General features: G+C 41.9%; 1 long non-coding RNA gene across 1 annotated transcript; it reads left to right on the top strand.

Annotated features, from left to right (window-relative positions):
• Nucleotides 1-8,752: 8,752 nt before the first annotated feature.
• On the top strand, nucleotides 8,753-9,656 carry LOC105810465. Its single transcript, XR_001137493.1, has 2 exons — nucleotides 8,753-9,172; nucleotides 9,394-9,656. It is a non-coding gene; the product is annotated as an uncharacterized LOC105810465 (long non-coding RNA).
• The last annotated feature ends 218 nt before the right edge of the window (nucleotides 9,657-9,874 follow it).

Below are 9,874 nucleotides of genomic sequence, written 5' to 3'. Positions count from 1 at the left end.
AACTAGATTACCTGAAGTGTTTTTTTAAGAAAAAAGCGCTAATATTTTAGGACAACGAATATAGTGTCTTTTTCTTTTGAAAAGACACTATATTCACATGGTTCCAGAAAGGGGCCAAAAAGTTCACAGTGAAAAGTCTTCCTCTCACCCATCCACCCCTTCGTCCCCCGTTCACCACCAGGAAGACAACTGATGTTGTCAGCTTCTTGTGTAACACAGCAACTGTTCATATATAAATCCAGAAGTACTAGAGGCATCTGCAGGTGACCACAGTAAAGAAGAGGGAGCCAGGATGGGTTATTTTCCAGGGAGCATCTCAATCTTTTTCCTCTTCATCCCTTCTTTAAGGCAAAAGGCTTCAGGCTCTCAGAACAGTTTTATCCTGAACTACCCCTGCACTTGCAAGGAATTCTGCATGAGGCTTGGTGTTTCTAAGGTAAGTCAATTTTTTTAAAAGTCTGAAGAAAATAAATTAAGTTAGAAAACAGATTTAAAAGACAGATGTGATGAAAACAGTGGCAAACAGTGCCAAACGCATAGTGGATAATCAGTAAGTAGCTGCTGAGTGAGAACCTGACATGCCTGGGTTCAAATGCTGCTGCCACTGACTTGGGCAGGGGACAGGGACATGTGAGTCTCACTCCACTCCTTTGTAAAAATGCGGATAAAACCACATCCTCACACAAATGCTGTTATCTTGCTAGAGTTATTTTTGTTGATGTTGTTCTTAAGATCCTGTTTTTAAATTTTTTTTTTTTTATTTCAATAGATATGGGGGATACGAGTGTTTTTTGTTACTCTTGTTGGACTTAAATGAGACAATATATATACAGAGGTTAGAGGTCCTGATATGCATTAAGCGCTGGTACATGGCAGTTACCATTATTGTCGCTGTGGGTTATTTGAAACCTCCTATATACTTGTGATCACAGAGATTATTTGGAGGTTTTGTGGCCCCCGAGGGCACCCAAGGCCATCACTGCACCATCTCTAACCTTGCACTATACTTGGGTGAAGTGACAACCGCCAGGGGCTCCTGGCTGTCTCACATCATCCTCTGTAACATCACTGAGACAGTGCCGACTTCCTCCGTACCGAGAGGAAAAATTCACACTCCAAAACTGACATCCACAAAGGAATCTTGACAATGAGTTGGAAAAAAAAATCCAACTTTTCCATAATGAATACTGAATCATTCGTTTCAAAGTCGTTTCATGCTGTGTTCAGAGAGACAGAAAGTATATCGACAGTCCCACATATACCTGATACCAAAAAGAAAAGCATTCAAATGTCGGTTCTTGAGGCTGACTGCAGGCCAGCTCATTCCATCCACAAAATGCAAAACGACCAGAGAGGCCTTTCAGCACTACTGTGTGGGAGGAATATCGAGGCTCCTGGACCACTCGGCTCCTGTGTGCAAGTTGTTTGCTGTTAGACTTTGTAGCATGAGGTCTGTGTCAGCCTTGAAACTTGAAGGAGTCAAAGCATCAGACTTCTCAGTGCAAAGACCACCTCAGGATGGCCCTCACCTCCCCGTATCCTGGGTCCAGTGCCTAACCAGGGGTGTTTACAAGTAGCCATTTAGCACCTTCCTTGGCCATATTTTTACACCAGGTTGTTGTCCTTCCTGTGAAGAAGAGAAGAAATGAGAATGCTGAAGCCCGTTTTCTTTTGCATGTTGCAGTTTAAAACAGGAAAATGTACTAACATTAGCTTGTTTTTTAAATGGCAATGTTTAAAATTTCTTCTATGTCCGTGATGAAGGAAAAAAAAATCTTACTCCTAAAAATGACTCTTTCATAGAACATCAGGGTTAGTTTCTGAGTGGCACGTTTTAAAAACATTTAATCAGTAATCTGAATATATGTCAACACCTTCTGGCAGTGTGCTATAAAATGTGAACCTTGTCAACAGCAACAGAAAAAGGTGACACACTTGGGACATGGAGCTTTTATGCTGACACACAGTAATAATATAATTTTAAAATTTATCATCTGTTTAGCTGCAAGCAACAACAATTAATCTTTTTGACAATTCATACAATGCTTTAAATAACACCTGGGAAGAAAAACAACACATTCTAATTTTTACTTTCATCATCTTCCAGGGCTTTATAGCTACAAATGCATATAAAGCCACACACAATAAATTTTGTGATTAGGATTAAAATGTTAGCAAAAAAATATTTCCCTTGTCACCGCATGCCCCTCCTTTCCTCAGTTAATAAAATTACTTAACACAAGAACTGGAAGTGAGAGCAAGTCCCAGAGGAAATGTGGGCCTCAGAGGGTTCATTTCTGTCACGTCAAATGACATTTTATTCCCAAATCATTTAACCTATGACTTTGCATAACTACTTATAGCTTGAACGTAATCCTGGTGGGGGCCCAGACATGACACTGATCCCTCAACTATACACTCCATCAAGGCACAGCAATACTGAGCCCATCTGACTTAACGATTAAAAAAAAAAAAAAACCAGCACGGCAAAATGTCTTGAAAATGCTCAGAAGCATGTGAATACATATGTGTTGTAAGAATTTGTTTCATGTGTCCTGTGAGATTTCCTGAGATTTAGTGTTAGGCCACATTAACATCCTTAATTAATCTTTTCTATTACACATGAAACCCAACGCATGTTGCCAAATACACCTGCTGACCTGGTGCCCTGCTGCCCTGGGGCTGTAAAGGCCTGTGAGGCAAAGCAGAGCCAAAGAGGATGCATGTGAGACTAAATCAAAAGCTGGTGACATGTGCAGATAAACCTAAACAGGAAGGCTGTTGCAAACAATCATAGCCGAGCTGTCTGCACACCACTTTACAACTACCCTTCCAAGACTTTGACTGTACCCATTTCACAGATGAGGAAACCAGAGTCCTACATCTCAGGGGTTCTCCAAGTCCACATCCCATGTGTTTTCTACTGTCACACACCCTGAACATCACCTAAGACCTCGAAATAATAAAGAAGCTAAGAGAGCTTGGCCAAATGGTTTAGGGCATTAGAGTACAATGGCCCATGATTGGAAAAGTACCAGCAGCAGAAATATATAGAAAAAGATTAGCTCGACCATGAAATGTAGAGAAGATAGGGTCAAAAGAGGCAGTAGGTTATAAAATATAGGAATGTACATTTGTGGTAAAAAATAGAGATTTAAGCTCTTTTCTACAGATATTTCCTTCTTTTCTCATCCTTCTTTTCATCCTTTCCTTTTTCCTTCTTTCCCAAGGCTAAGCCTCCTAGGATGTGATCAAATTCATTTTTATGGTGTGCCATGTGTCTTATGTATTGGGACCTGAATAGTGGATTTAAAGTTCAATAATTTTTACTAATGATCTTTGATACATGGTTTTCGTGTCAGACTTCTGTATGCCCCATAACTGTATACACATACTATTAGCAACAAATTACAGAGCCTTTTCCAGAAAAGATTTGCCAGAAGTGAGTTTGCCATTCTACATAGAAAGTCAAAGTTTCTTTGGTGGCCACTCTGACTTAGGGATCATTACTCTAAATTTCTATTTAAGCCTCTCAGCAAAAATTTCATAAAGCCTTTCTTCATCATTTGTTACTGTCAGGGCTCAGATAGCCCCAAATATTCACCTTGTCATACTGAGTATCCTTCTTTTTTTTTTTTTTTACATTTTTTTTTTATTTCAGCATATTATGGGGGTACAGATGTTTAGGTTACGTATGTTGCCCTTGCCCCCCTCCCGAGTATCTTTTAAGCTAAAAGAAATTAAGAAAACTGCAGAAGCAGGAAGGTTACCCTCTGACTTTCTCCCTCCTCTCCTGAAGACCCTCATGGGACAGGCGTCCTGCCCTATACCCAGAGGGAAGAAATGTCACATGGGGACACCAAGAAGAATCTGAGCAAACATGCCTTGCTAAGTTCTGCCAGTTTATTACCATTAGATCATACTTTTTGTCCTCCAATCATACTTCTGCATGACTGTCCATAAAATACACTTTTCCTTGGGTCTTTGGGTCTTCATATCTGAAGGCTCCCCTGTCATATAAAATTTACATTAAATAATGACCAGGCGCAATGGTTCACACTTGTAATCCTAGCACTCTGGGAGGCCAAGGCAGGAGGACTGCCTGAGGTCAGGAGTTCGAGACCAGCCTGAGCAAGAGCGAGACCCTCGTCTCTATTAAAAATAGAAAACATTAGCCAGGTGTATTAGTGTGCACCTGTAGTCCCAGCTACTTGGGGGTCTGAGGCAGGATGGCTTGAGCCTAGGAGTTTGAGGTTGCAGTGAGCTATGATGATGCCACTGCATTTGAGCTGGGGTGACAGATTGAGACTCTGTCTCCAAAAAAAACCCAACTTCCATTAAATAATTTTATATGCTTTTCTCTCGTTAATCTTTCTTTTGTTACAATGGGCGTCAGCCATGAACCTTGCAATAGGTAAAGAAAAGAAACCTTTTCTTACTTACAAAATGAATTGATTTCCCAGAAAAAGGGACCCAATGACAAAGGACCCTCCATGCCCTAGCTCCTAAGAGCTTCTTGTGTACTATTTGAAACTTTAAATACAGATACTTTATTTCTGAAGTTAGAATTCCAGAATAATTCTAGAGCCACACTGCTCTCCTGGTGGGAGGAGTGAGACACTTGAGGGCCTCATGAGATGTTGCTGAAATCTCCATTTCCTGATCTCCTCACCCCATGGCCTCTCCTCTTAGGCCTCCACAATGCTTAACCACGTTCCTAACCTTAGAAGGAGGAAAAATTACTTTCCCACTGAGGAGTTCTTTCCTCCAATTTCCAAAGGGGAAAAAAATCCCCCACACTTAATCAATTGATATACAAGTTTCCTTTTATTTTGACCCATTATTGAGTGTCAGACTGGTCCAGTGGTAATGGGTTATGAGAACTTATTAACATTAGTGTCAGTGAAGTTGGTATACAACCTCCACTGCTAAGTTTGACTGCCTTAAAAAAGAAAATTTGAGTGTAAGGCCTGACACAGAGCTCCCCAGCTAGTGGGCAAGGCACCAATGTGCACGGCCTGTCCACAAGAGAACAACTCTTCAAACGTGTTTAATTACAGGGAGCCCCTCACAGCGTGGAACTGGGGCTCGAAGATCTCAGAAAGCAATTTCCATTTAGACCGTGTTCCTCAGCTAATTAACAAACCAAACAGGCCAGCAATCTGGACAAGGAGACAAGGAACACTCCCTATGTTACAACACAGGTAAAGGTACGTGTGAGCATGCATGGAAATGGAACCAAATGTGAAAATAGCCATTTATAGCAGTGGCCCTCACGGATGGGTGAGTGCCTGGCTGGCGGATGACACGCTGCCCTCTCGCTTCCAGGCTGAAACATGGAAACACTACGGCCATCTGCTGTGTTTGCCAAGGTCCCCAGTGCAGACGTATAGAAGGAAAATGCATGCTTTGGTTGCAGCTGTAACACATACATGCTCACAGCTGATGTGTGTTTTGCTCTTAGCTCTGCTAGGCTTTTAGGCTTCACCCTCGATGACTTATATTTTCCCTCAATTGTTCTATCAGAATTCCCAGGTTTTTACAGGAATTGGTTTGTGTAGGGAGTGCTGGACATGTAAGGCAGGGAGGACACAGAGTGGCCACTGACTTTCAAATGAGCTCAATTCTACTGTGACCATTGAAATGCCTCACAGATGAAGAAAGGAGGTTCCAGGGCCTTGATGGAGTTTGTGCCAGCCATAAATCCTGCTTAGCTTCCTTCCATTTACAGTTTATTGCATTAACATTTCTTTTGTGCTGGCTACTGCTGGGAACCTATTGTAAATTTGGGCAATTAGGACTTTTGTTCCATCTGTCCCTCCCCTCCTCAGTACTGTAACATCAAAGGTGGCCAATTCAGTAGAGGCCAGCTCTGCCTCTTAAATCCAACCTGAAATACATGTTAGAAATCACAAGCTCTGAGTGAAAGGTAGCAGAATAAATCAGACAGATGTTGCTCTGGCCTTCTGAGAAAGTCTTAAAATAATCTTTCTTAAACCTCCTGCACAATGCTTCCAAGCCAAACTCCGGATAGGTATTTTAGTGTCTCCTTGTCCAAATCCCCCTTAAAGTAGATATATGAGTCATTACTGAACCATGTCAAACAGGGAATGTGCCCCCAAATACTGGGGTTTCCACCAGCCCTGCCTCTGTGGCAGTTTCAGTGGTACTTAAAATAATCTCCCTCAAAGTACCTGCATAAACCAGAGTTGGTTGCATCACTGCTGCTGTGGGGATGAGGCAGGCTAGAGAAATCTGGGGATCCTGGAGAAGGCCCCACAGCAGATAAGGAGGGTCTGCTCCCAGCTGGAAGGCTTGATGGGTAAGCAGCTGAGCTGCTTCTATTCCTGATAAGCTGTCTCTTGTTACAGGGAGGGGAACAGGGTAGAGGGAGGGAGGGAGGGAGAGATAGATGAGAGAGAGAGAGAGAGAGAGAGAGAGAGAGAGTCAGTCAGTGTCATGTGTGCTGGTGATTTCAAGGGCAGGAAGACATTGCATTGGTCAGTTCCATTCTCAACAGTTTCCTGAGCACCTACTAGGTGCTGGACTATGGCGATACAGAGATGAACAAGGACAAGTCCAGTCTCAAGAAACTTAAAACCTGGTGGAAGAGACAGGTCTAATAATGATGAACAGAAGTTGCTTCATAATTAATTTCATAATATGGGCACCAAAAACTTGTATACAAATGTTCACAGCAGCATCATTCACAATAGCTAAAAAGTGGAAACAGACTAAATATTACAACATGGATAAGCCTTGAAAAAAATTTTCTATATATAGAAATACACACACACACACATTTTTTTTTTTTTTTTTTTTTGAGACAGAGTCTCACTCTGTCTCCCGGGCTACAGTGCTGTGGTGTAAGCCTGGCTCACAGCAACCTCAAACTCCTGGGCTCAAGTGATCCTCTTGCCTCAGCCTCCTAAGGAGCTGGGACTATAGCCATGCACCACCACACCTGGCTAATTTTTACTATTTTTACTAGAGACGGGGTCTCACTCTTGCTCAGGCTTGTCTCGAACTCCTGAGCTCAAGCAATCCTCCTGCCTCGGACTCCCAGAGTGCTAGGGTTACAGGCATGAGCTACTGCGCCTGGCCATGCATTGAGAATATTATGCCAAGTGAAAGCCAGACACAAAAAGGCATAATTATATAACACCATTTATATGAAATGTCCAGAATAGGCAACTCTACAGATTCAGAGAGCAAATTAGTGGTTGTCATAGGGAAGAGGGGGCATGGAGAATGATGACCAACGGGCTTGGGGTTTCTTTTGGGATAAGGAAAATGTTCTGGAATTAGATAGTGATGATCATTGTACAACTTTGTGAACAGACTATCAACCACTAAACTGTGTTTTTTTTAAATGTAAATTTTAGGGTATTTGAACCATATCTAAATAAGGCCATGATTTTTAAATGGGATGGGAGCTTAGAGTGGGAGCAACTGTGACTCAGGGGGCAGGGCTGGCATTGAAAACGTGGATTCTAAGCACTTTCTTAAAATCAAAGAACAAACCAAGGAAGAACACAAGTCAGTCACTGGGTTTGTCCTTCCTTCCATACCTCCTGTCTGTGAAGGATGGATACTGGGTTGCTACTTTCTGAAACTATTATTTGATACAATCCATAGAAACAACATTGTAAAAACTCAGGGACTTGGAGCTCTGAGCAGCACAGTTTTCATGCTTTCAGGATTCTAGAAACTCTCCCTCTGCATTCATCATGTGGGTCATCTTGTATCCGTCCTTTACACTGTGAGCAATTTGGGGGCAGTGGCTATGGCTTTTATCTCTACATCCCTAGGACCTGCAGCACACAGAAGGGACTCACCACGTGACTGTGGAAGGAAGGGAGGGAAGGAGGGAGGGAGGGAGGGAGTCACTATTTCATATAAGGAACTTGTGGTCCAAATCTCAAGCTTTCTCATTTCTCTATTTTCTTATCAGGTAGTGCAGGGGTCCCCAACCTACAGGTGAGTTGTATAATTATTTCAGTATATATTACAATGTAATAATGATAGAAATACAGTGCATAATAAATGTAATGCACTTGAATCATCCCCAAACCATGCTCCGCCCCAGTCCCTGGTGCCAAAAACATTGAGGACTGCTGAGGTAGCCTGATTACACTAAAAACATTTTGGTACTCTAGTGCTGTTTTGGGGGGGGTTGGGTCAAAATTGGTCAAATAGTGACAATTTCATATGGCTCAACCCAATTCAAAGTCATAAGAAAGAGTATCTTTTGGATCCTATTTCATTACAAAAAATGATTTTTAAACTTGGAGCCCCGAAGCTCCCTTTGGGCAGCACCAAGAGAGGTAAAGGGAGTAACTCTATTCACTGGCTGGCCCCCCCCCACCAAATTTTTGGAGTTTCTATGTAACAGTTGAGTTGAACAAAAGACTTGTGTCTAAAAATTAGTTTGTACAGCTTATTTACAACTGTAGATCAATTTAGATATTAAGAAAATGTTCCCCCCCCCAAAAATGTTCCTTAGGTCAAGGAAACAAGAAGTAAGCTCTCTGCTTAAGCTTGCAAATTTTCATGCTGTCTGCTATCAATGCATCTAGGGAGGGGCATCTCTGGATGAGGCACCATGTTGGAAATTCTGGAGTGGGCAGTGAGAGAGGGTTAGCTACTCAAAGCAAGTAACCCAAGAGTTAATCAGGAGAGACACTAAATCCAGAAAGTGCTCATTAACCCAAGCCTTTCTGCATAGTGTCTCTACCACCCTGCTGCCTCTAACTAAACAAAACACTGTAGGTCTCAGAATGAGAGAAAGCTTTTGTTCAAGTAGGAGGTTGACAGCTATTTGTGATGAGGGGTTTTTGTTTGTTTGTTTGTTATTCAAATAACTTTTTCCCCCTGAGGAAATTGAAAGGGAAAATGTCAGAAGTATGTGATTAACGATTTTTTAAAATGGATGGGATCTCCCTGGTTGAACTGAAAAGTATGTACTGAAAAGGAATCCATCCCATTAAATGGTAGATTTTCATATGTAAGTTTGATATTAATTCTTTCAAAAGAGTTGTGCTTGCAAGTCAGATAAATGACAGGAAGGTCTGTCTAAATACCAACATCCTCGGAAGGGCAGCTGTTCAGAAACATTCCCCAATCATAATGATAAATAGAACTGGAACACTGATGATTCCTTCAATTGCTGGTGAGGGAGTCATCCAATTCTGTCTTACCCTCCGAGCTGTGCAGTATTAATGTGCTTCCTAAAATACTTTCAAAGTTAAACAAATAAACAAAAAGCCCATGCTGCTGGGGCTGGAGGAAGTTGGTGACTGGGCTGGAGTTAGAGAGGGGAGAGAAACCAGGGAAGATTCAAGACAGGAAAAACCCACACCAAAAACTATCTCCTTCTCCTCCTTTTTTAAGGTTCCTTTTAATCAGCTCTTAAAGCAAAGACAGAAGCTCAAAACATTCCATGTAAATAAAGAGCAAAGAACTCTGAATGCTTAGCCAACCAGAACACCGGACGGAAGGAGCTTGCCTGGTACCGCCAGGCCTGACCCGCTTTAGTGGATTTAACAATAAAAAAAGAAGATGGCGCCAAATGACCAAACTACATGCAACCTTCCCTTCCAGCAAAAAGAGTGGATAAAACTTTCCACTGGGGGTGAAGGAGGAGGCAGGGGACCGGTCCAGAGAGATAAAATGCTACTTAACACAACAATGTGGATAGCATTTAGGCCACATGCAAATTTTATCCACAGAGCTTGCAAATGGAATGCAATTTACTGCTCAGAGGATGCAACCTATCTGAGTCTAAGAGAGCTAATTAATAAAACAGTCTAAAAAGAATGCAGAGTTAATCACCATCTATCTCCTGGGCTATTCCAACTTGGTTCTTTATATT

This window comes from Propithecus coquereli, unplaced genomic scaffold (assembly GCF_000956105.1).
Source record: "Propithecus coquereli isolate 6110/MARCELLA unplaced genomic scaffold, Pcoq_1.0 Scaffold212, whole genome shotgun sequence".
In the NCBI taxonomy this organism is placed as follows: Eukaryota; Metazoa; Chordata; class Mammalia; order Primates; family Indriidae; genus Propithecus; species Propithecus coquereli.
The sequence above is the reverse complement of the archived record's forward strand: the minus strand, read 5'-3'. Positions and strand labels throughout refer to the sequence as shown.